Source organism: Marmota monax, unplaced genomic scaffold (assembly GCF_021218885.2).
Source record: "Marmota monax isolate L192 unplaced genomic scaffold, Marmota_monax_Labrador192_F-V1.1 WCK01_AAM20220418_F8-fsc00039, whole genome shotgun sequence".
Classification (NCBI taxonomy): Eukaryota; Metazoa; Chordata; class Mammalia; order Rodentia; family Sciuridae; genus Marmota; species Marmota monax.
This window is the reverse complement of record NW_026693602.1, coordinates 4,421,482-4,448,883: the sequence shown is the minus strand read 5'-3', so window position 1 is coordinate 4,448,883 and position 27,402 is coordinate 4,421,482. Positions and strand designations below refer to the sequence as shown.

At 40.6% G+C, this 27,402-nt stretch overlaps 1 protein-coding gene across 1 annotated transcript in view; it reads left to right on the top strand.

Moving 5' to 3' along the window:
• Positions 1-755: 755 nt before the first annotated feature.
• Scoc (short coiled-coil protein) overlaps positions 756-27,402 on the top strand; it is a 70,483-nt gene continuing 43,836 nt past the window's right edge. The window contains exon 1 of the mRNA XM_046459578.2: positions 756-774. The gene's annotated coding sequence lies outside the window, so the exon portion shown is untranslated. The remainder of the gene's footprint in view (positions 775-27,402) is intronic.

Below are 27,402 nucleotides of genomic sequence, written 5' to 3'. Positions count from 1 at the left end.
TCCTGGAGGTGGAGAGCCACATGGCAGCCTGCAGCTTGCAGGCCTCTGTGTGCATGCACGCTCACGCTGCACATCCACTCACAGCTGATGCGTCATCTTCCTATATTTATCCAGTTGCTGTTTCAGTGGCTCTGAGAAGTGTCTGCAGAAAAATAGAGCTGCCTCCTCCTGCTCTGCAAGCCATCTGAGCTCCAGAGACAGGCTTTAGTGCTCATTCTGTGTGTGTGTGTGTGTGTGTGTGTGTGCGTGTGCACGCACGCGTGCATGTGTGTGTGGCATGCAGGGCAGACCGTGGTTGTCACTGATGACATATGCACCGCTGCCCCCGTCAGCCAAGGCCTTACAATTCAGGAGCAAGCAGCTCTGGCGCTCCAGCTCCGGCCTCCCTGACTCCTAAGCAGATCTGATTAAGAGGGTCATGATGTGAGTAAGAATAGACATCTTGGTGGGGAACCAGAGCTGCCCAGCTCCCTGGGTCAGGACAAAAGGGCAGCCATAGCTGAAGTAAAGAATGAGACCTGGAAATATAGGTTGCAGATAAGAGCTGAAAGGGCTCGTTGGTGTCATCTTTCAAGACTGCTGTTTCACAGGTGAGGAAACTATAGCCAAGCAGATAAGAGGCAGCCAGGAATGAAGCTCTGCCCTTCTGAATTCCATCGCAGGGACTTTGCAGACCATGTGTCCTGTGGCTGGCACCTCGCCTCACCCACTGTCCAGCAAACATCCTTCAGAAGGAAAGAGCTGTGCTAAAGAACATTCCCAAGTCTCCACCAGGTAAGTCCACTGATGAGTGAGAGAGGAAGTGTGTTGGCGAAGAATGACTGGAAAGGTGACTGAAGTTCAGGTCCCAGGCTTCTGCCAAGGGCCACACACATCTCATATGTCCTTGTCACCACTCGGTCTTTGAGCCATTGCCACGTCTGCTGTGCATCCTGGTCACCTCTCAGGTACATCCTTTTATAATCACCACTTTACATTTTGTGGACAAGCACAGTACCCACAGAATGACTCACTCTAGAAAGATCCAAATGGATAGATTCAAATAAATGAGGGCATCTTTGCCATCTGTAACAGCCCATCACCCCATGTCAGGTGTCCAAGAGAAAAATATCACCCCCAAATCTATGCATGATGAAAATCTCTACTAACGCTTTCCTTGAGTGTGGGTACAAGAGTTACACAGAGGTGCCTTCCGGAAACCTACTACAAATCCCCTTCACTTCCTCCTCCCCCAGATCCCACAGCTCAGGGTGGCTACTCAAATTTCTCCCCTCTCTTTCAAAATCTCCAGCACAGCTGACTCTCTTGTGGGTCCCTCCTTCTTTCTCTTTTGCTATCCGCTTTGATTCCTAGATATTTTCTTTGCTTCCTGAGTGACTCTCCGCCCTTTCCTATGTAGCTCACACCTTCTTCTTACTTCCTCCAATTCTTCTTTGTACCCATTTCTCTGACCAGCACAACAAACACACTCAAAGGTACAAGACTAAGCAACTGAAACAAAACCCTTCTTTAGAAAGTGGGCAAAGGAATGGGGATAAGTTTTTGCATGTTAAATTTAAAAATATTTGCCACATGAAAGATCAAGTCAGATTGATCTTCAACTAGCTGTACTTGGAAGATTTTTTCCGTTATTGGATTTCAACAGTGCTAGAAGTGAGTCGGTATTAAAGGCTCCTTAAAGGTAATGCTGGCTTATCTCCCACAGGCTGCCGCTGCTCCTCAGACAGGAGAAACAGCCATGTTATTGGAGCTTTCATCTTTTCGAAGGCCTGGGGAAACGGAGCCTCAGGCCCTCCGGGTCCTGTTTGCTCTCCCCAGAGGGACTAGTAGTGACTTATTTGTTTGGTGAAGTGGGGAAGAACTCAGTCCTTTCTGCCCCTTCTTTGGGTCTCCCTGTCTGAGTACAGCTGTGTTTTGCTCACCTTCCACCTTGAGTGGCAATCATGAGGGGGTCAGAGCCCAGGCCTCCTCTAGGGCCAGGTCTAAAAACCACCTTCTCACTTTGTTCCAATGCAGGGAAACCGTAGCTGCAGGTGGCCTAGCTGTTTTGCTGTGTGTGTATGTTCTGCAGAGCCAACCTGCCCCTGGGCAAAAGGCATCAAGTTTTAGAGCTGGGAACGAGCTCTAGGAATCTGACTGCAGCCACAGTCAACCCCCACCTCTCATTCTAGCTTGATTCTTGATAAAACAGGTTCTATTTATTTATTTGCCTTCATTTGTCTGATTTCTCCAACTGCTTCTCAGCTGCACTTGTGATGCCATAATATCTGCATTCAATTCAGTTAATCTAATATTCAACTATCAATTCTGTCAATACCCCTGGGGGGAACATGAACTCATAACACCTTCTAATAAGTGAATCATGTCATGCAATTGACACTGCCCAATTATTCACTATAAGTGAGTCTAAAGCCAAGAAAAATGGTAGAATCATCTTAGGTAAGTTCTTAAATGATATCAAGGGTGAAGTTAAAGACAGCAAGCCCTCCAATCCAACTTACAGTAAATTTGTATTTTGATGCTCTGTAGACTGAGAAATTATCTCCTTCTTCCCCACAAACTTGGATGTGTGGACAGGCAGCTCAGTGCCATGGCTAAGGGGTGGCTTAGTGTCGGATGAACTCAAGAAATTCATCCCAAGAGACCTGGGGCTGGTTACCTAACCTTCTTTTCCTTGTGATTTCTTATCTGAGACAATGTCTTAGTATTATTGTGAGGATGAACTGAGAGAATTACATAAAGATCTTGGAACAAATGCTTCCCTTGTGGACATGTCTTTAGAATGTGTCAATGAAAAACTGGACTTTGTTTTTAAAATAACCTTGCTTTGCAAACAAGAAGGGCACTTGCATATAACTTCCTAGCTAATATGAGTTGGTAATTTACTTGTTAAAAAGCAAAAGTACTATTTCCATAGCTCTCCTTACTCATATCATCTCAGGGAATATTTCTTCACTGCTTTTAACCAAAGACATATGTCAGACCTAATATCTAATGACAACTCTCTCCTGAAAGTCTTGCCATGGGCCCCAAATGGGGAAATTTTAAATTTTGAAACAAACTATGTGGTTCAAAAGCTCCACACTTTCCAACGAGTACATGATTGATAAGACTTTCTTGTTCACTGATCAAGCTTGGAAAAAAGGAAACACAGGAGCTAAAAATATTCTGTGTTTGAACTCGGGGCACTGAAAGTAAAGAGACCCGGATTTACATATGTGATTACATAATTCCATATTTAACTGGTGGTTTGGAATAAAAAAATTTTCCTTAATCTAGGAATTTTTGTTGTCTCATTGTATAAACTTGTAATTGTCACCACAACAGAGTAAAACACCTCTTCACTGATTTTATTTGTGTTTTTAAATTCAACATACTGGTCATTATGCCAAGAAGAAATTCATCTGAAGGTCATATCAGACTTCACATGAATTTTCTATAAAATCGAGATGACATTTTACATTTTAACTAAGTAAAGGTGACATGATAAATGATGGTCATTAGGGTCTATTCCTACCCTCCAGTTGGAATGCCCATGTGAGAGGCTCTCCAGAGTCACCCCCACAGAGTCAAGCCTCCACCTCTTCATGCCAGGGGATTCTTGTGGCATTCAATACATTTGTTGTCAACTGTGATATCAAACAAATAAATGAACAGTCACGAACCTGAAGTTTACCCTGCAAGCAAAAAGTTATCAGACCAGAAATATATTTTAAACTTAGCACATGAACTAGTGCAGAAAACTCATCTGTTTTATTACAAGTGTTCCGTGTACACCTGAGAGAGAGACTGATCTCCGGCTCAGGAGCCTAAGCTCGTATCCTGAGGGACGGAGTCATTAAATTCAAGACCCTCTTGTGAGTTTACAAAGTAAAGTCCAAAGGCAGAAAAGACATCATTTCGGGAAAGAATCCGGTCTCATTCTTTATGTCCTTTTGGGACTGCAATGCTTCCCATGAGTGAGAACTCGTCCCTGTCACAGGCGCAGTGTGTATCAGAAGATAACAAATTATCCCAGGCAGAGTCTCTGTCATGTGTGCGCATCTCAAGGAGATGGGGATGGAGGAGCAGTAGACGGAGAGTTGACAGAGAAGCTGGCCAGGTGTTTAGTGGCGACAGCCTTGCGGCAATGTGAATTTGGCCACAGAGCTCGATGAGATTATTAGGGCAGAGGGACCCCTGGGGCCTTCGAGCATCAAGAGCCAGGAACGCGCCTCTGGTTCTCCCCAGGGGTGTGCTGTGTGGCTACTGAGAGGGCTCATTTTGTTTTCCCACTTTCCTATTTATTCCTATAAACTCCTACCACCAAACGAATCTGAGTCCCTAGAACCCCAAAGAATCTGACACTAGTCGCACTTTTTATCAAGAATCTGAAGACTGGGTGACAATTTAGTGTCCCCATTACATGCTGGGACTGCCACTTAAGGCTCATGGTTATGGAGCCCCAACAAATCCCTTGAAAGTAGTTGTATATTCTCCCTCTTCGGTGGGTGAAATAAAAATGCAAATCTTGACTCTTCCCCTGGGTGTCACTAGATGTTCATTTTCACAGGGGCTCATTCTGGGAAGTGACCTCTCAGTTACACTACAAAGTAGGTGACTGTGGCTTAAATATTTTACAAGGAAAATGTGTGGCCAACAATATCTAATTGATTGTTTTTCTAGCAGCTCTGCCCTGCGTGTGCATTATTTCATTTAGTCTTCACAAGAGCCCTTGGAGGTAGGTATTACTCTTGTTTCCTTTTTATATTATAGTAACTGACAGGAGGTCACACCGCTAGTAGGTGGAAAAAGTGGGATCCAAACTCAGTTTTAACTCCGGGGCTTGAACTTCTAACCAGTGTACAATAGGTAATATAAGCAAATGCTCAACAACACATTTCATCCAATTTCTGTACAGGATACTTTTGGTTCCAGTAATGTCTTCTGTTCATCAGGTCCAAGTGGTAGCCCACATCTATGTCTGGACAGCACTAGCCTGTCCCAGGGGACAACTTTCCTTCTTCGGTGTTATAATTTAGATTTGGTCTTCCCCAAAACTCACACGTGAGACAATGCAAGAAGGATTGGAGGAGAAATGATTGAGTTATAGCCTTAACCTGATCAGTGAATTAATCCTGATGGGATTAACTGGGTGGTAACTGGAGGCGGTTGTGGCGTGGCTGGAGGAGGTGGTTCACTAGCGGTGTGGCTATGGGGTATATATTTTGTGTCTGGAGAGTGGAGTCTTTCTCTCTGCTTCTTGTTCATCATGTGAGCTGCTTCCCTCCGCCACACTCTTCGGGTCATGATGTCCTACCTCACTTTGAGCCCTGAGGAATAGACCTGCTGTCTATGGGAAACCGTGAGCCCCTAAATAAACTTTTCCTCCTCCAAAATTGTTCTAATCAGATCTTTTAATCAGAGCAGCGAAAAAGCTGATAAACACTTAGCATGCTCTTTGCACACCTGAACCCAAAGTGTTACATGCCTCTACCTGGTTCTTGCATTTTGTCGCAGTTTCCAAGAGATCCTTGGCTGCAGCCTTCATCCCCCACTTCCCCTAGAGGAGAAAAGATGTACTATATAATATGATTTTATTAGATGACAGAAATATGCCCAATGCAGTAAGACATTGGGTGCTATGGTCTACTGTAGTTGTGAAACATTTCCAAAGATAGAAGCCATGTCCCACAACCAGGTTCCACAACTGTGTCTCTCCATAGAGGTGTTGCACCAAAACTCTGGAAAATGTTAGACATAGGTGTTGTCCCCTTAAGCTTCCAAACCTGCCCATCTGTGCTACAGTAAGCCAAGGACCCTTCACCCATGCCCCAGCACCAGGCTCAGTCGACAGAACTGAATTGGAGGAAGGTGATCAGGCTCTCGATTATTCACATTGGGACATTTTCATTCAGATGTTTATGTGTGCTTCACTTGATCCTTATTGTACCCTGGATGGGAGGCTGGATCAGATGGAGGACTAGTTCCCAATTCAATATCCTCTTCCAAGGAAGGAAATCCAGGGATGATTTTTTTTTCCCTCCTGATCACAGATTCACAAATAAACCTCTCTTCAGCTGCCTGTAATGCAGGTAGTGGCGTAGGATTATTTCAATCCTATGTAGATAAATGGATATTTTCACATAGGTATAGTTGCTTTACATATCTTTGTAAGAACACATCTCCTGCTTACAAGAGTCAAACTGTGTCCTTATTTTGGTGTTCCAATTGAAAAAAAAAAAAAAACAACTATGCACACAAACAAGAGAGAAGAAAGCAGATTCCCAGGGGAGTGGGGGATGATCTTGGGTGGTAGGAGGAGTCATTTTATCAGAATCACCTGGGGGATGTATGCAAAGCGCCTCTGCCATCTGCCCCACTCCAGGAAGAATTGTTATAGTGGAGGGGGTGCACATTGGACCTCCTAGATATGTTGGAGTAGAGGAAATCTTGAGTAACTACAATCTAAAAATTTTAAATGTAGCAGTGATAGCTAAATCCCTGGAGCACATAACTCCTTTTTTTTTTTATTGTTGATGTTTTTGTATCAGGGATTGAGCCCAGAGGGGCTTTCCTACTGAGTAACAACCCCAGCCCTGTTGTAAAACTTTATTTTGAGACAATGTTGCTTAGGGTCTCCCTGAGTTGCTGAGGCTGGTTTTGAACTCCCAATCCTCCTGCCTTAGACTCCTGGGCTGCTGGGATTACAGGTGTGCGCCACCACTGCTGCCCTGGGGTACATAACTTTCATAGCAGATGTCTCCATCCACAAGTGAAGATGTAAAAGAAATATTAAATCTTTTTATTTTATAGAAAGTAACTAGATTTGACTTTAATTCCTGGTGTCTCCAGGATCATGAAGAAATATAATCTGGGTCATTCATGAGAACTTCTCTTCTTCATCAAGGTCAAATCTATGTCCATCACAACAGCAGACTGAAGTGGAGGTGGAATGCTGTCATCTGTCCCACAGGTTTCCTACACCAAGACTGCCATTATCCTTGGTTGTAAGGGCCAGGACTGTTGGCCCTTGGATGCTTCCAAGTCACAACTAAGATGGGAATCTTTTCTTTTTCTTTTTTGGTACCAGGAATTGAACCCAGGGGTGCTTAACCACTGAACCACATCCCCAGCTCCTTTTTATGTTTTATTTAGAGACTGGATCTCACTGAGTTGCTTAAATTCTCACTAAATGGCTGAGGCTGGCTTTGAGCCTGTGATCCTCCTGCCTCAGCCTCCCAGGTTGCTGCGATTACAGGCATGTGCCACCACACCTGGAAGGGAAGGTGGCTTAGAGGTCCTGTCTGCCCTGACATTGCAAGCAGCTCTTCCCTTCTGTGTTCCTGCAGACTCTTTTCTGCTCTGTTCTAAGGCCTCCTTTGATGACCAGTCCTGGTGCATCCAGTTTATGAAGGCTCCTGTTTCTCCATTATCCTTTTTGTTTCTTTTTCAAAACCCTTATGCTTCTTGTACCCCAGCAAATCCTCTGAGTTTCACCACAGGCTCAGCCTTGGAAACCCAACCCAAGAATTCTTGGAGGTCATTTGTTCTTTCTGTTCTACCACATACTTCCCTTGGGGCAATGAAACATAGAATAGGCTCCAAGTTTGAGTAAAAGAAAAATACAGGAGTGAAAAAAATCGAGACCAAAATATTAATTTTTAACATTTTTATACCCTTTTTAGTAATTCCTAGTTTTAGTTTCCACATTTACCTAGAAAGATGTTTTTGAAATGTTGCAAATATAAAATCCTCCAAAACTTTCAAAATCAGGTAAATGTTAGTGAAATTTAAACTTTAAAACATAAATAATGGTTCTTGGAGATTTAAAAGCTGGAAAGAACATTGTTTCCACTCTTATTATAAGAAAAAAGCTAAATAAACTACAAAATTAACAACCTTTCTTGGGCCTATCAGGGAACGGATGTTACAGATAAATAACTAACTTAAAACCAAGAGAGAGACAAAGGCCTGCAGGGAGCAACAGGATTCAACATTTGCTTACCAAGGACAGATGCTGCCAAATGCTATAAAAGCTGGTAAGAAGATTAAGCTAGAAATGTTTAAAGAATCGCTAAAGGCCAAGTGTGGGCTGGCATGAGAGAGTTAAGTCCCCAGGGGCAGCAGGCATAAGAGGGTTCAGACCCTCTTATAGATTTTTCCTCCAAGAATAGCAGGTTCTTAGAAGGAAGATCGGGAGAAACTTTAAAACTGTCCATCATGGTGCTGGCTAGGAAAAGAGACCATCAGGTACTGTCCCAGTACTACCCTGCTACCCCAACAAACTCATAATGTACCCTGAGGCACTGGTGGAAACCAACTGCTTAGAGAGGAAGAGTGGGGTGGGAAGAAGCTTCACCATGGGGGAAAAACAGGGATAACTTCTAGGTCCAACATGGCAGCTGGAGAAGGGGCCAGAACACTGAGGACCCAAGTCTCCAGTATCTGCCCAAGACTGAGGCTTCAGAAGAACCCAAAAGGTCATCCTTCCCACCTCCTCTGCCCACATGCTAATAAGAGTTGCAATGGAATGTAGCTAGGGCACCTATAAGGTATAAACCCTCTCTGGGGTTTAGCCCAAACAAAAGACCCAAAACAAAGAGGGGAGACAAAAATAGAGAGTCATAAGAGGAATTTGAAGCCTCTGGAGTACTGAGGTCACCATAGAAACAACACTCCCAGTCTATTCTGGACTAGATTTACACAAACCCCTACATAAAGGGTCTCCCAAGAGGAAAAGCATGCTTATTTACAAGCATAAAGATAAAAATTATGTAGTATTACTGTCCTATTTGACATGTTCACTTTTCAACAAAAATTATATGGCACACAATGGGGCAATGAAAAACACAAGTATAGAAAGACAATGCAGTTTTCAGAACCAGCCTCAGACCAATGTGGGAGTTACATAGGTCAGGAAATTAAAAATAACTATGATTAATATGCTAAAGGTTAATGGAAAAGGTAGACAATATGCAAGATCAGATCAACAATTTCAGCATTGAGAAATAGTAAAAAAGAATCAAATGAAAATGCTAGAAATAAAAAACACAGTAATAGACATGAAGAATATCTTTGACAAGCTCATCAGTAGACCTGATACAGTTAAAGAAAGAATTAATGAAGTTGAATATATGTCAATAAAATTGACTCAAACCAGAATACAAGGAGGAAAGAGTGGAAAAAATAAAACAAAGTGTCTCGAGAGTTATGGGATAATATCAGGCAGTCTAATGTATGCATAATTTGAAATCCCAGAAGGAGAAGAAAGAGAAAATGAACAGAAGAAATATTTTAAAAATAATTTTTGAAAAATTTCCAAATTAGGGACAGACACTGCTATGGTTTGAATGTGGCTCCCACAATTCATGTGTTGGAAATATAGTCCCCAGTGCAACAGTGTTGGGTGGTCAGGTCTAAGAGATGTTTGGATTAATATAGCTATAAAAAGGTCTTATGGAAATTTGACCCATTCCACCTTCTGCTATGGAAGGATGCTGTAAGAAGGCTCTTACCAAATACTAGCACCTTAATCTTGAACTAGCTAACCTCCAAAATTTTAAGAAAGAAATTTCTGTTTTTAATAAATTACCCAGTCTACAGTATTTTGTTACAGTGGCAAATGATGGACAAACACATAAATTGATACCAGAGGAGTAGCCATACAAATATCTAAAAGTATGGAAGAATCTTTGGAACTGGATCTTGGGTAGAGGTTAGAAATGAATTCTAGCAAAGTCTGTATTGTGATATAAACACAGCTTTAAGGACCATTCTGATGAGGGCTTACAAGATAGGAAGAGCTGTAGGGTAAACCTTTATCTTCTTAGAGATTATTTAAGTGGTCATAAACAGAATGTTCATAGAAATATGGATGATAAAGGCCATTCTGATGAGTACTTAGACTGAAATGAAGAACAGCATAGTGGAAACTGGAGAAAAGGCCATCCTTGTTACAAAGTGACAAAAAATTTGCTGAATTTTGTGGGTGTCTGGGGATTTTATGGAAAGTGGAACTTGCATTTAGCAAAAGAAATCTCTCAGCAGCCAAGTGCTAAGGATGGTACACGGCTTCTCATAATTTCTTATAGTAAATGTGGGAAGGGGGAAATGACTTAAAGACAGTTTACAATTAAATGAGAAGCAGAACATAAAGCTCGGGAATATTCTTATCCTGGCCACATAAAGAATAGAACAACACGTTTAGGAGAGAAAACCAAGGGTGTTGCCAAGTGACAGCTTGATAAAGAGATTAGCATGGACAGAAGGAAGCCAGGTACTATTCATCAGACAATCGGAGAATGTCTCTGAAGGCATTTTTTACCTCTTTGAGGCTGCCTTGTCTATTACTGTCCCAGAGAGGGAGGCCAAGATTATCTAAGCAAGTACATGAAAGGGAGTGATATAAAAAAGAAGCAATAAAATTTAAAATAGAAAATACATCGCCCAGGTATAGAGCACATGTCTGTAATCCCAGCAACTGAGGAAGTTGAGGCAGGAGGATTGCAAGTTCAGTTCAAGGCCAGCCTCAGAAACTTAGCAAGATGCTCAACAACTTAGTGAGGCCCTGTCTCAAAATAAAATAATCAGGGTGGGGGTTATAACTCAGTGATAAAGTACCCCTGGGTCCAATACCTAGTACCAAAAAATAAACAAAAACCAACCAAACAAACAGGAAAAAAAACACACCCATAAAATCAATGATAACAAAAGTTGATTCTTTGAAAAAAAAATACCATCAAGTTAATAAATATTTGGTCAGGTTGATGAAGACAAAGAGAATGTAGACTCAATTTGCCAACATCAAGAATGAAAGAAGGGGCATCACTACTGACCTTGAAGACAATAAAACAATAATATGGGAAAATCACAGACAACACTATGTTCATAAATTCAGCAATTTAGATAAAATGAGCTGGTTTATTGAAAGACTAACTACAACTCACTCAAAAAGCAATATCTACCTTGAATACTCCAATATCTACTGAGAAAATTGAGTTTCTAGTTTTAAAACTTCCCAAAAGAAAACTCCTAGCATATATAGTTCCATTGGTAGATTCTGCAAAAAACTTTTTTTTTTTTGTACTGGAGATTGAATTCAGGTGCACTCGACGACAGAGCCACATCCCCAGCCATACTTTGTATTTTATTTAGAGACAGGGTCCCATTGAGTTGTTTAGCACCTCGCCTTCGCTGAAGCTGGCTTTGAACTCTTTTTTTTTTAAAGAAAAAAATTATTTTTATTAACTAGCTCCCAAATGTTTTCACTAGATCAGTCAGGTTAGGCTGTTGTGCTGCAATAACAAATGACCCCAAGCTTCACTGGAATGTTTTGTTCAAGCTACAAATCCATCACATAGATTAGCTATGGTACTAAGTCAGCTTCACCCTGGAATTCAGGCTGATGAAGCCAACTATCCATGACCTGGCTGGTTTGTAGGAAAGAGCCATAGTGGAACCACACAAGAGCTCTCAGATCTTCTACTCAGAGGTCTTGTATTTCATTTTCTTTTTTTTTTCTTTTTTTTTAAATTTTTTATTGTTGGTTGTTCAAAACATTACATAGTTCTTGATATATCATATTTCACACTTTGATTCAAGTGGGTTATGAACTCCCATTTTTACCCCGTATACAAATTGCAGAATCACATCAGTTACACATCCATTGATTTACATATTGCCATACTAGTGTCTGTTGTATTCTGCTGCCTTTCCTATCCTCTACTATCCCCCCTCCCCTCCCCTCCCCTCTTCTCTCTCTACCCCCTCTACTGTCATTCATTTCTCCGCCTTGTATTATTTTCCCCTTTCCCCTCACTTCCTCTTGTATGAAATTTTGTACAACCCTGAGGATCTCCTTCCATTTCCATGCAATTTCCCTTCTCTCTCCCTTTCCCTCCCACCTCTCATCCCAGTTTAATGTTAATCTTCTTCTCATGCTCTTCGTCCCTACTCTGTTCTTAGTTACTCTCCTTATATCAAAGAAGACATTTGGCATTTGTTTTTTAGGGCTTGGCTAGCTTCACTTAGCATAATCTGCTCTAATGCCATCCATTTCCCTGCAAATTCTATGATTTTGTCAATTTTTAATGCAGAGTAATACTCCATTGTGTATAAATGCCACATTTTTTTTATCCATTCATCTATTGAAGGGCATCTAGGTTGGTTCCACAGTCTTGCTATTGTGAATTGTGCTGCTATGAACATCGATGTAGCAGTGTCCCTGTAGCATGCTCTTTTTAGGTCTTTAGAGAATAGACCTAGAAGGGGAATAGCTGGGTCAAATGGTGGTTCCATTCCCAGCTTTCCAAGAAATCTCCATACTGCTTTCCAAATTGGCTGCACCAATTTGCAGTCCCACCAGCAATGTACAAGTGTACCCTTTTCCCCACATCCTCACCAGCACTTGCTGTTTGACTTCATAATGGCTGCCAATCTTACTGGAGTGAGATGGTATCTTAGGGTGGTTTTGATTTGCATTTCTCTGACTGCTAGAGATGGTGAGCATTTTTTCATGTACTTGTTGATTGATTGTATGTCCCCCTCTGAGAAGTGTCTGTTCAGGTCCTTGGCCCATTTGTTGATTGGGTTATTTGTTATCTTATTGTCTAATTTTTTGAGTTCTTTGTATACTCTAGATATTAGGGCTCTATCTGAAGTGTGAGGAGTAAAGATTTGTTCCCAGGATGTAGGCTCTCTATTTACCTCTCTTATTGTTTCTTTTGCTGAGAAAAAACTTTTTAGTTTGAGTAAGTCCCATTTGTTGATTCTAGTTATTAACTTTTGTGCTATGGGTGTCCTATTGAGGAATTTGGAGCCCGACCCCACAGTATGTAGATCGTAGCCAACTTTTTCTTCTATCAGACGCCGTGTCTCTGATTTGATATCAAGCTCCTTGATCCATTTTGAATTAACTTTGGTGCATGGCGAGAGAAAGGGATTCAGTTTCATTTTGTTGCATATGGATTTCCAGTTTTCCCAGCACCATTTGTTGAAGATGCTATCCTTCCTCCATTGCATGCTTTTAGCCCCTTTATCAAATATAAGATAGTTGTAGTTTTGTGGATTGGTTTCTGTGTCCTCTATTCTGTACCATTGGTCCACCCACCTGTTTTGGTATCAGTACCATGCTGTTTTTGTTACTATTGCTCTGTAGTATAGTTTGAAGTCTGGTATCGCTATACCGCCTGATTCACACTTCCTGCTTAGCATTGTTTTTGCTATTCTGGGTCTTTTATTTTTCCATATGAATTTCATGATTGCTTTCTCTATTTCTACAAGAAATGCCGTTGGGATTTTGATTGGGATTGCATTAAACCTATAGAGAACTTTTGGTAATATCGCCATTTTGATGATGTTAGTTCTGCCTATCCATGAACAGGGTATATTTTTCCATCTTCTAAGATCTTCTATTTCTCTCTTTAGGGTTCTGTAGTTTTCATTGTATAAGTCTTTCACCTCTTTTGTTAGGTTGATTCCCAAGTTTTTTTTTTTTTTTTGAGGATATTGTGAATGGAGTGGTTGTCCTCATTTCCATTTCAGAGGATTTGTCACTGATATACAGGAATGCCTTTGATTTATGCATGTTGATTTTATAGCCTGCCACTTTGCTGAATTCATTTATTAGCTCTAATAGTTTCTTTGTAGAGCCTTTTGGGTCTGCTAGGTATAGAATCATGTCTTCTGCAAATAGTGATAATTTAAGTTCTTCTTTTCCTATTTTTGTGACTTTAATTTCTTTCGTCTGTCTAATTGCTCTGGCCAGTGTTTCGAGAACTATTTTGAACAGAAGTGGTGAGAGAGGGCATCCCTGTCTTGTTCCAGATTTTAGAGGGAATGCCTTCAGTTTTTCTCCATTCAGAATGATGCTAGCCTGAGGCTTAGCATAGATTGCTTTTACAATATTGAGGTATGTTCCTGTTATCCCTAGTTTTTCTAGAGTTTTGAACATAAAGGGATGCTGTACTTTGTCGAATGCTTTTTCTGCATCTATCGAGATGATCATATGGTTCTTATCTTTAAGTCTATTGATGTGGTGAATAACATTTATTGATTTCCGTATATTGAACCAGCCTTGCATCCCAGGGATGAATCCTACTTGATCATGGTGCACAATTTTTTTGATATGTTTTTGTATCCGAGTGGCCAGAATTTTATTGAGGATTTTTGCATCTAGGTTCATTAGAGATATTGGTCTGTAGTTTTCTTTCTTTGAAGTGTCTTTGTCTGGTTTAGGAATCAGGGTGATGTTGGCCTCATAGAATGAATTTGGAAGTTCTCCCTCTTTTTCTATTTCCTGAAGTAGCTTGAAAAGTATTGGTATTAGTTCCTCTTTAAAGGTTTTGTAAAACTCTGCTGTATACCCATCCAGTCCTGGGCTTTTCTTAGTTGGTAGTCTTTTGATGGTTTCTTCTATTTCCTCAATTGATATTGGTCTGTTTAGGTTGTCTATATCCTCCTGACTCAATCTGGGCAGATCATATGACTTAAGAAATTTATCGATGCCTTCACTATCTTCTAATTTATTGGAGTATAAGGATTCAAAATAATTTCTAATTATCTTCTGTATTTCTGAAGTGTCTGTTGTGATATTGCCTTTTTCATCCCGTATGCTAGTAATTTGAGTTCTCTCTCTTCTTCTCTTCGCTAGCATCGCTAAGGGTCTGTCGATTTTGTTTATTTTTTCAAAGAACCAACTTTTAGTTTTGTCAATTTTTTCAATTGTTTCTTTTGTTTCGATTTCATTAATTTCAGCTCTGATTTTAATTATTTCTTGCCTTCTACTTCTTTTGCTGTTGTTTTGCTCTTCTTTTTCAAGGATTTTGAGATGAAGTATGAGATCATTTGTTGGTTTTTTCTTTTTTTAAGGAATGAACTCCAAGCAATGAATTTTCCTCTTAGAACTGCTTTCAATGTGTCCCATAGATTCCGATATGTTGTGTCTGTGTTTTCATTTATCTCTAAGAATTTTTTAATTTCCTCCTTGATGTCTTCTATAACCCATTGATCATTCAGTAACCTATTGTTCATTCTCCAAGTGATGTATGCTTTTTCCTTCCTTCTTTTATCGTTGATTTTCAGTTTCATTCCATTATGATCAGATAAGTTGCATGGTATTATCTCTACTCCTTTATATTGTCTAAGAGTTGCCCTGTGACATAATATGTGATCTATTTTTGAGAAGGATCCATGTGCTGCTGAGAAAAAAGTGTAACTGCTTGATGTTGGGTAGTATATTCTATATATGTCAATTAAGTCTAGGTTATTAATTGTGTTATTGAGTTCTATAGTTTCCTTATTCAACTTTTGTTTGGAAGATCTGTCCATTGGTGAGAGAGGTGTGTTGAAGTCTCCCATGATTATTGTATGGTGGTCTATTAGACTCTTGAACTTGAGAAGAGTTTGTTTGATGAACATAGCTGCACCATTGTTTGGGGCATATATATTTATGATTGTTATGTCTTGTTGGTGTACGGTTCCCTTGAGCAGTATGTAGTGTCCCTCTTTATCCCTTTTCATTAACTTTGGCTTGAAATCTATTTTATTTGATATGAGTATGGACACTCCTGCTTGTTTCCAAAGTCCATATGAGTGATATGATTTTTCCCAACCTTTCACCTTCAGCCTATGTATGTCTTTTCCTATCAAATGCATCTCCTGTAGGCAGTATATTGTTGGGTCTTGTTTTGTGATCCATTCTACTAGCCTGTGTCTCTTAATTGGTGAGTTTAAGCCATTAACATTTAGGGTTATTATTGAGATATGGGTTGTTCTTCCAGCCATATTTGTTTATTTATGTTACTAAACATGGTTTGTTTTCCTCTTTGATTATTTTTCCCCCCTTTAGGGTCCTACCTCCCACTGTTGGTTTTCATTGTTATTTTCCATTTCCTCTTCCTGTAATGTTTTGCCGAGGATGTTTTGAAGAGATGGTTTTATAGCTGCAAATTCTTTTAACTTTTGTTTATCGTGGAAGGTTTTAATTTCATCTTCCATCCTGAAGCTTAATTTCGCTGGATACACAATTCTTGGTTGGAACCCATTTTCTTTCAGTGTTTGAAATATGTTATTTCAGGATCTTCTAGCTTTCAGAGTCTGTGTTGAAAGATCAGCTGTTATCCTGATTGGCTTACCCCTAAATGTAATCTTCTTCCTTTCTCTTGTAGCTTTTAAAATTCTCTCCTTATTCTGTATGTTGGGCATCTTCATTATAATGTGTCTAGGTGTGGATCTCTTATGATTTTGCACATTCGGCATCCTGTAGGCTTCTAGGATTTGGGATTCTGTCTCATTCTTCAAGTCTGGGAAGTTTTCTCATATTATTTCATTGAATAGATTGCTCATTCCTTTGGTTTGAATCTCTATCCCTTCCTGTATCCCAATGACTCTTAAATTTGGTCTCTTGATGTTATCCCATATTTCTTGGATGTTCTGCTCATGGTTTCTTAACAGTCTTGCTGAGCTGTCTATGTTCTTTTCAAGTTGAAATAGTTTGTCTTCATTGTCTGATGTTCTATCTTCTAAGTGTTGTACTCTGCTGGTAGTATTCTCAATTGAGTTTTTAAGTTGGTTTATTGCTTCCTGCATTTCTAGGATTTCTGTTTGTTTGTTTTTTATAACCTCTATCTCCCTGTATAGTTGATCTTTTGCTTCTTGGATTTGTTTATGTAATTCATTGTTGAAGTGATCTTTCATTGACTGATGTCTTCCTTGAGACTCCAGATCATCTGAAGCATGTATATCCTGAATTCTTTATCTGACATTCCATCTGCTGCAGATATTACCTCTTCTAACGTTGAGTTGACCTGCATTGCTTGTGGTCCTTTCTTTCCTTGTCTCTTCATACTGTTCGCGTTTCTTTCTGCTTGGTGAAACTGTTGTGCTATTGAATTTTCCCCCCATATATTTATATTGCTCTTGTATAGTTGCAAAGTCTCCCTCGCAGGCGCGGGCGGCGGCTCTGCCCCTCCTCCAATTGGGGCAATGTGCCTACCACGCCGGCAGGCCACTGGGCCTGTTCTGCCGGTCGGTAGCAGGTCCGCCTACCTTGCAGGCGCGGGCGGTGGCTCTGCCCCTCTGCGGGCCGCTAGGCTTGTTCTGTCAGTGGTCGCAGTTCTGCCTACTTTGCAGGTGCGGGCAGTGGCACTGCCCCTCTGCAGGCCGCTGGGCCTGTTCTGCCGGTGGGTTGCAGTTCCGCCTACCTTGCAGTTGCGGGGGGGGGGGGGCGGCTCTACCCTTCCGCAGGCCACTGGGCCTGTTCTGTCTGTCGGTTGCAGGTCTGGCCTGTTCTGTTGGTGGTCGCAGGTCCGCCTACCTTGCAGGCGCGTGGGGCAGCTCTGCCCCTCCACGGAATCCTGGGCCTGTTCTGCCGGTGGCTCACAGTTCCGTCTACCTTGCAGGCGCGGGGGGAGGGGACGGCTCTGCCCCTCAGCAGGCCGCTGGGCCTGTTCTGCGGGGGGGGGGGGGGGGGGGGGGGGGGGAGGTCCGCCTACCTTGCAGGCGTGGTTGGCAGCTCTGTCCCTCCACGGAATCCTGGGCCTGTTCTGTGGGTGATCACAGTTCCGCCTACCTTGGAGGTGCGGGGGGAGGGGGCGGCTCTGCCCCTCAGCACGCCGCTGCGCCTGTTCTGCCAGTGGGTCACAGGCCCGCCTACCTTGCAGGCCTGGTTGGCAGCTCTGCCCCTCCGCGGGCCACTGGGCCTTTTTCTGGCTTTGAACTCTTGATCCTCCTGCCTCAGCCTCCCCAGCTGCTTAGATGATAGGCGTGCACCACTGTTCCCAGCTCACAAAACATTTAATCAAAAGATATCTATATGATTTCTTCCAGAATATAGAAGAGGAGGGAAAATTTCCCCCCTTGTTTTGTGAGGTGGGTATTATTTTAAGACTCAAACCAAACTGCACATTGCAAGAAAAAAAAATTACATATCAAGATACCTCATGTCGCCCGGCACAGTAATACATACTTGTAATCCCAGAGACTACAGAGGCTGAGGCAGGAGGATTGCGTGTTTGAAGCAGCCTTATCAACTTAGTGAGGTCCTAAGCAACTTAGCAAAACACTGTCTCAACATAAAAAAATATATAAAGGTCTGAGTATGTAGCTTGATGGTAAACTGTCCCTGGATTCAGTGCACAGTACAAAAAACAAAACAAAACAACACACCTCATGAATAAAAATGCAAAAATTCTCAACAAATATTAGCACAATGAATCCAGCAACATATGAAAAAGATAACATATGACCACTTGGGGTTTATCTCAGTAATAACTGGTAAAACTTTTTTTAAAAAATCAATGTAATTCATTCTCTCTCTCTCTCTCTCTCTCTCTCTATATATATATATATATATATATATATATATATCAAAAGGAGCAAAAATAATCAATAAAATTCAATATCTATTCATGATAGAATTCTCAGAAAACTAGAAGTAGAAAGAAACCTCTTCAATTTTTTTATAGAAAGGCTATGAAAACCCTACAACTAACATCAAATTTAAGGGTAAAATACTGCATGCTCTAAGACTGGAAATAAGACAAAGATGTCAGCTCTCACTGTTGCTGTTCAGCATTATATCTGAAGTTACAGCCAGTGAAATAAGCAAAGAAAAAGAAATAAAAGATATATGGATTTGAAAAGAAAAAGGAAAGCTCTCTGTCTTTGAAGATAACATGGTTGTCAACATAGACAATTCCTCAGATCTCCACACACTCTTATTTTGGGGGAGTACCGGGATTTGAACCTAGGGACACTCAACCACTGAGCCACATCCCCAGCCCTAATTTGAATCTTATTTAGAAACAGGGTCTCACTGATTTGCTTGGTGTCTCGCTTTGCTGAGGCTGGCTTTGAACTCATGATCGTTCTGCCTCAGCCTCCTGAGCTGCACTACTGCACCCGATGCCCAATTCCTAAGATCTCAAACACACTCTTAGAACTAATAAGTAATTTGAAAAAGGTGATATACAAACCAACCATATTTCTATATTCCAGAAATGGAATTCAATATTAAAAATAATACCATTTGCAATTTCATCAAAAAAGTTAACAAAATGTGTGCAGAGCCTCTATGCTAAAAACTACATTGATTAAAAAAATGTCGAAGTCTTAGTACATTGAGAGTTAGGCCAGGTTCAGAGTTTGGAAATATTGACCTTATTGTCAGTTCTTCCCTGTTCAAACTATAGATTTAATACAATCCTAATCAAAATCTAAGGAAGCTTTTTGTAGATGATGAAAAATTTTTAAAAAGTTAATTATTTAAAAAGTACATGGAAAGGCAAAGGACCTAGCATAGCTAAAAGAATTCTGAAAAAGAAAAAAGAATAAAAATAAAAGTGGTAGAAAACTCACACTGTTAGATTCCAAGACTGAAACTATAATAATAAGTCAATGTTAATGCTAAAGGCCAAATATATGGAGCAATAGAATACAACAGAATTCATAGACCCGCCAAAATACTGTCCACTGATTTTGACAAAAATGCCAAGGCAGTACAATGGACATAGGACAGCCTTTTCCCGGAACAATTGGACATCCACATGCAATAAAGAGAAAATCTTCTCATCTTGGGGAAAAGTTAACTCAGAATGGATCATAGATTAACATGGACAATGTAAAACTACACACATCTAGAATAAAATGGCAAAAAAATCTGTGTAAGTTTCAATTTGGCAATGAGTTTTTAGATGCAACACTAAACGCACAATCCATTTGAAGAATCCACAATTCTTTTTTTTTAAAATTGATAAATTTTATCTTATCAAGACTTAAATCTTTGCCTACCCAAAGATTCATCTAAGAAAATAAAAAGAAAAGGCATATGACTGGGAAAAACTTAGCAAATCACATATTTAATTAAAATTTGTATCCAGAATATACAGAGACATCTTAAAACTCAAAAAAGAAAGAGAAAGAAATAATGCAATTTTTTAAATGGGCATAAGATCTGAGTAGACATTATACTAAAGAAGACATCAATGGCAAATAAAGACCTAAGAAGATATTCAACATCATTTGTTCTCAGGAAACTGCAAATGAAAACGACAATGTGCAAGTACTGCATACGTATTAGAATTGTTAAAATAAAATTTAAAAATCTGATGATGTAAAAGTCTGGTGAGAATACAAAGTAAAGGGAGCTCTCATCCATTGCCACATTTAAAACAGTTCAACAATGTTGGAAGACAATTTGTCAATTTCTTACCATTGGCAATAACTTATAATTTGGCAATTTCTTATAAAGTTAGACATATACTTATCACAGGACCCAGAAATCCCACTTCATGATATTTGTTAAAATTTTAAAGTTTTTATAAAATCCATAGAAGAATGTTTACAACAATTTTATTCAGTCATCCCAAACTGGAAACCACCAAGATATCATTCAACAGGGTATCAGGTAAATGAACTGTGATATATTCACATGATGGGCTATTTATTACTCAGCAATAAAGGAATGTATTATTGATTTTCACAATGACATAAACGGATCTTAAATGCATTCTGTAAGTGAAAGAAGTCAGACCCACAAGGCTGTGCGTTTTTCGACTGCATCTTTATATTATGTGAAGAGCAAGTCTAGCAGACAGATTAGTTGCTGCCAGGCTTGGGGGGAAAAGGAGGTTTTCTAGAAAGGACTAGTTGGATTCATTATTTTTAGGTGGATGATACTGTTCTTTGTGGTACTGGGTTGGTGGGTACTTAGATCTCTGTATTTTTAAAACCTCATAGAACACTGAACAACAAAGCAAGAACTTTACCTGATGCATATCAAGGGGGAAAAAATAACTAGGATTTCAGGGTGCATTTCAATAGGGAACCCAGAAAATAATTATTCCTATGCAGTAACTTTTAAGAAGGGTCAATGAGCAGAAAAGACAAAGAGCAATAAATGTGGTACCTGGACTTTAAAAAGTTCCGTCACAATTTCTTCGTTCTTGTCCTCTGCGGTGAATTCTGTGTTAAAGCGAGCTCCTGAAAAGCAAGGCCCGTGTTTGTCTCCCTCTATAGGCCATGGGCTCTGAATCAGTGTTCCTCGAATGTGTGTTAAACAGGAAACCTTCTTGTGGACTTCTAATGCTGACACCTTTTAGCATCTTATTTTAAAAATGTATATATTCATGAAAATATATCACTTTTTATGCTTACTATTCATGTACAGCTATGAAATTATAAATCAGACTCAGAAAACTGTAACTCCCCCATAAGGCTCCATCTAATAGCATTAAATTAGTGCAGCTCAATCTCTGCTCCCAGGACTCTTCCTGCCACCTGTGGTCTAGCCTTTTGAGGTGGGCAGGTGTGATTACAGCTGCCACTCAATGTCTCCATCTTTACCCTCTCTTCTATCGAAGAGTTCACTCTACCCAGTACACTCTGACATCATATAGGACAACTTGAAGAAGTTGGGCTCACTTCCTATGTTAGCAACCTAGTATTGTGAAACCCAGATATGATTTTTCTATTTCCTACACCTACCCTGCGATAAGCAAATCTAAATGAAATTTGGTCCTTGTGCACTGAGGTGCCTTTATGGGAGGGGCATCATGGTGATGCAGATAATGATTGTGAATGTGGAGGAGAGAAGGCCCTGTTTGTGATTAGGCGGGACGTCTCTGCTGTCTTTATCCAGAGTCTTGGCCTGTCTAGAGATTTCTGACAGGAAGGAGGTGCAAAACACCGCCCTCAGGTGGGATTTCAAAACCTTGCACCACGACATGACATTGATCTGTTTTGAACTATCTGGAACTCCCTCAGGTTACAGCAGTGCTTTCTTCCGTGCTTTCAAGACTTAAAATAAAAATTCTTAGTGAACAGTTCAATGAGCCATTTAAATAAGTTTACAAACAAATAAAAAAACATGCTTGACACCTAATTTTGTTGATTGCCTATGATTTGGAGAAATTCACGCTCTAACAATGAATAGTCAAGTGTTCATGCTGGAGTAATCCAACACATTGTGATATGGCATATGAAAATAAAGGCTGTCTTTGAATTTGACCACAGTGCATCAGCCTTTGAGATACAAGTTGGAGTCTGCACAAGTGTTGAGTGTTGCTGGTGGCTGGCCAGCTCAGCAGATGGATACTCACAGGTCTCGGGGCTCCTTCAGTGCCCTGTAGGTGCCTCCAGCACCACCCTTGAATAGCAGATACACATAAGCCCAATCCTGGAGGGCCATGTTCGCCACCTCTGTGGACCTTGGACCTATCACCAGCTTCTCTTTTTTCCTCTTCAGGATGATTGTGAGGAGTTCAGATGAGAGCAGTTGCAGGAACTCAGGAAGGACTGTGCCTAAATCCCATGTTTTGCCAGGCTAATTGCTTTGAATGGAGGACCCTTGGGGAACATGGATGGGTACAGGCTTTCTCTGAGCTCCCTTATCGGCCTCAAGACAGATCCTCCAAAAGGAACTCAGTTATCAGCAGGAATCCCCTCCCTGGGATTCTTTTCAAACAGGGAAGATTAACTGGGATCATGGGCGAGGAGACTGGAGGTTGATGCCACACCCAAACTGTCTGTCACCTATTCTTCTGAGGGCTGCTCCAGACGACTTTTATTACCTGAGAGACTTTTTATCTGCACAACAAGACAAACTTTAGCCACCAGGACCTTCCCCCTTTACTCACTCAAAACTCCACCTGCCCCCAGCAGCCCCAAACTTTTATTCCTTTCTGCAGCTTAAGATACTATATAAATGTCAATCATCTGACTCTTCTACAAGTCTCAGATTTTATGGGACTTCATGTTTATGTACACACATATCAATTAAATTTGTAGCCCAGCCAGAGAAGCTAAAAAAGTGGAGGGAAACTGTTTTCACTGCCCTATACAGGTAACCTGCAGAGAAAAGATGAGCATGTAGAACAGGATACATCATGTTAGCTCCTGTTATTGTTACACTTAAACTACTAGATTACAGTCCCTTGTTTCCTATTTTTGCTTTCAATGCAACTGGTCTGTGAGTTCTCTGAGGGCAGGAACCATAACTTACTCCTCTCTGCATCCAGTCAACATTCAATCGATGTGTTTTGGACTGGAAAAAAAGGAATAGAATTGGAAAATTGTTTAGGAGAGAGCAAAGTGATGAAGGCAACCAAGCACAGGGACAAAAATGAGTAATTTCCACTTTGGAGTGGGGGAAGGAGTATCTGTGTGCCACCTTAGAGTCAGCCTCTGCACCCAACAGTTTTTCATCTCAATGCACTTAACAAATTACTCCTCTCAGTTCCTTTGGGTCGACTACAGGCAGTCATTCTGTAACTACAGGTTGTTTTCTTGGCTGCAAAACGGACTTGAGTGCTAAAAAGGAAACCAATTTTTAAAACCTCTTACCCCGAGGTGCTGGAAATGGTTTCGATCTGAACACTGGGTATATATTATGCATCTATGATCTTAACAATTTGCACACTTCACTTTATGTATGTCATACTTCAGTAGAAAATTTACAAAGTCCTTTCCCCATCAGTAGTGATTCTGTCTGACACCTGTTTACAATTTCACAGTGGCTACTCTGAAAGTCCTTTTCCTTGCCACCTCCCAACCTAATCCCAAACCCAGACATTTCCTGGCACTCTCCAGGAAGAGGCAAGTCACTCCAGGCTTCAAAACACTGAAGCTTTTTGTTAAAGAGCATCCAAAATTCATGTTCACATAATTTATCCACCAGAGGGAGCCAACAAAACCAGAATAATACCAACATCCTGACCTTAGCCTCAAATCAAGATTCTCAGACAAGGACTGCAAAGTTCAGACACAAACAAGAATCCATTTCTGATTTCCAGGGAAAGCATGTAAAGTTTTATTGAAGACAGATCTAATTTATGACTTTATTTTTCTCAATAGTAGACATGTTTTAATAATAAGAAGTAACTGACTTTGAGGATGTTAACACTAATAAATGTTTAATAAGGAAATGGACATTGAAATAAGGAAAAAGATTTTTACAGATTAGAAAGATTTTTCAATAGAAGACAGGAGAGTGCTAGCAATTTTTCTCATTTATACAAAGATTTAATTTATAAGTGTAGCTCATGATTGTCAGAGATGAAAAAATAGTACCCATTGCATTCTTGCAGGGTACCACTAGCATGTATGCAAATTAGAAAAAGACACACCTGTGAGGTCCAGGGCACCACTTGGTGAGCAGAGCACTGGATGGATTTCAGATCCTGCTGTCCCTTGTCAGGCAGATCTGTGCACAGATAACATCCATATGTGGCAACCCTGCAGCCAGCAGTGGTGTCTCCCAGGGGCTTCTTTGGGAGAGTTTAAGTCCACCCTCTCTCCAATGCTTTGATAACCACTGTGAATTTCATCTCATGTGAAATGTAGCTCCACGACTAGTTGCCCACGTCGCCACTTCCAATCAGAATGCTGACCTTAAATTCTTCCTATCCAGAAATTCTGACTCCACCGCTGAGCCAGGAAAGTGCACATTTCCCATGCTGTTCTCTGCTTCCAAATCACCCTGCTGGGAAGGAGCTGCTTGCAATTCCCTAGTTGCCTTTTTCTTTATGATTTCCATTCTCTGATCGCACCTCAGTTCCTTATTTCTTGCAACCACTATATCCATCAGCTGTTCTCACTGGTTTATAGGAGGAAACTGGAAGCAGGCCTTTGTTTAAACAACTTACAAGTGATCATTTCTCAGTCCTTACTTTATTTGATCTGACAACAGCGTCGAATACCACCATTGATCACTGTTTTCATCTGGCTGCCAGGACACAGCTCTTTTGCTTTCTGTCCTTCCATCTGGCTGCTCCTTCTCAGTGTCTTGCACTGATTCCTCCCTGTCTTCCCAATTTCTAAGTGTGAACAGTCATGGGCCATCCTGTCCTCTGTTCTGTCTTCACAATTGCTTAGGTGATCTCACATGCCTATGGCTTTGCATACCATCTATCAGACACCACTCCCCCAGCCTCTATGCTGAAATCCAGACCCATATTCAATTGCCTACTGACCATCTCCAGTTGAGTGTCTAAAAGCCTCTCAAACTTCACATGTGAAAATTTAAACTCTTTATTCCCCTCCCACACACAATCCTCCTCACCTGAGCCAATGATGCCTCCTTTTTAGTTATTTTTTGCCAAAAAATACCAGAATCATCCTTGGTTTGTCTCTCTCACTGTCTATGACAGCCAATGCTGTTGGTTCCAGAGCTGAAATACATCCAGAATTTAACTACTTCATACCCCTCCACAGCTGCCACGTGGGCCTCAACCACGGCACCTTCTCTTGCCTGGCTTATTGCAATAGGCTTCTAATTCATTTCCCTAACTCTGTCCTCCCCGCTCCCCTATCAACTCACCCCTCAACTTATCAATTTTCCTCACTGCAGTCAGAGGGATCCTGTTATAAGTGAGATCACATCTGTCCTCTGTATAGCATGTCTGATCTCACAGAGGGATGCCCAAGGAATTTGGAAGGGCTACTAAGGATCCACATAGTCAATCAGCTGCTCTATTGCTGGGTCCTTGAACCTTCTTTGGGTGTGCCAAACCTGCTGCCACCTCAGGGTCTTTGTCCCTGCTGATCCCTCTGCCAGTGCTCTTCCTTCAGATGTCCTTGAATTTGCTCCTACAACTCCTGCAGTCTCTGCACTGTCATGTCATCAGCTAGGCCTTCCCTGATGTGGTACACTGGACAACACCCACATTCCTATCACTCTGTCTGCTTTGCCTTCTTTTCATTTTCTCCATGGCAATTCTCACCCCTATATGTGGGTATGTTTAGGGATGTGGACATGAAATATACATGTTTTTGTATCTAAGAAGTGTATTTGATCATCGTCTGTCTTCCCACCAAGAATATCAACTCTGTGATACAAAGTGGTTTTTTTTTTTCCCTCATGCTACATCCCCGGCACCTAGCACAAAGAAGGGGTTTGAGAAATAGCTGCTGAACGAACCTACACAATTTTTAACTGACTACAAGTTATAATATAATACATGAAGTAAAATGTGCAAAACTTTGCCTCACATTTTCCTGTGTTGCCTAGGTAGAATTGGGCATCTTTGAAAGCATTTAAAGAATTACAGTGTTTACCCTTGAAGCACAGTGGATGCCACATGAATATTTGATGAATGGTGGAATGAAATCTGCCATCTTTGTGCTTGAGTAGCTCGCCTAGAGGTAATTGGGCAAAAAAAGGAAGCTACGAATCAACGTTCTTTAACCCCTTCTTGTGTGGAGTCACAAAACATTGTATTTGCTACATTTTCTTTTTGCTAATTGCTACCAACATTTATTATTCAACTGGATTTGCATATGTGCTCTATGCTCTTCTACATGACCATATTATGAATGTTCCTTTTTTATTGCTGATGCTGAAGAATTTCGCCTAATATCTTAGAAGAGAATATCCATAGATGAAGCCAGGAGTTACATCTCTATTTATCACCTAATTGCTAAAGCTAATTGTTTATGTAAGGATCCCCACCTTGATGTGAGTTGTTGGCATATTAATGTATATTTACTATAATTGAATTCATGATTTGAATAATATATTGGGAGAACCAAAACATAAATTCATTTAAAACAGAATATAATTCAGGAAATTTTTTTCCTTAAAAAATCATAGGAGCTATATTGTTCTTTTCCTTCAATTTTTATTTTATTATGTATAAAACACTTCACATGAGATCTACCCTCTTAACAAAATTTAAGTGTACAATTCAGGCTTGTTAACCAGAGGCAAAATTGCACACAGTGAGCAGATCTCTAGAATTTATTCTTCTTGCAAAACTGAAATTTTATACCCACTAAATGGCAGCTCCCCATTTCCACCACCCTTTCACCCCTCTATCCTCTGATTATTTGAGTTTGACTATTTTAGATAGCTCATTTAAATGAAATTATGCAGGATTTGGCATATGCAAACAATGGGATATTATTCAGCCTGTAAACATTTGGAGGAAATCTTGCAACATACCACAACATGCATGAACCTCAAAGACACTGTATTTGTGAAATACCCTAACAGTACCTGAAGAAGAACTCTCATCTAAAAGTTTGTGCTATTTCCTTTCTACATATGCTAGTTGTTTTAGTCAGCTTTTTCTTTGCTGTGACTAAAAGACTGACAAGAAGAATCAGAGAAGAGGAAAAGTTCTGTCAGGGGCTCATGGTTTCAGAGGTCTTAGTCTATAGACAGCCAGCTCCATTCCTCAAGGCTTGAGGTGAGGCAGAACATCAGGGCAGAAGAGTGTGGCGGAGGTAAGCAGCTCACATGATGATCAGAAAGCAGAGAGAGACTCCACTCACCAGATACAAAATTTATACCCGAAAGTGGCACCCCCAATGACCCACCTCCTCCAGCCGCACCTTACCCACCTTCAGTTACCACTCTTTAACCTCATCAGTGGATTAATCCACTGATTGGGTTAAGGCTCTCCTAACCCAATCATTTCTCCT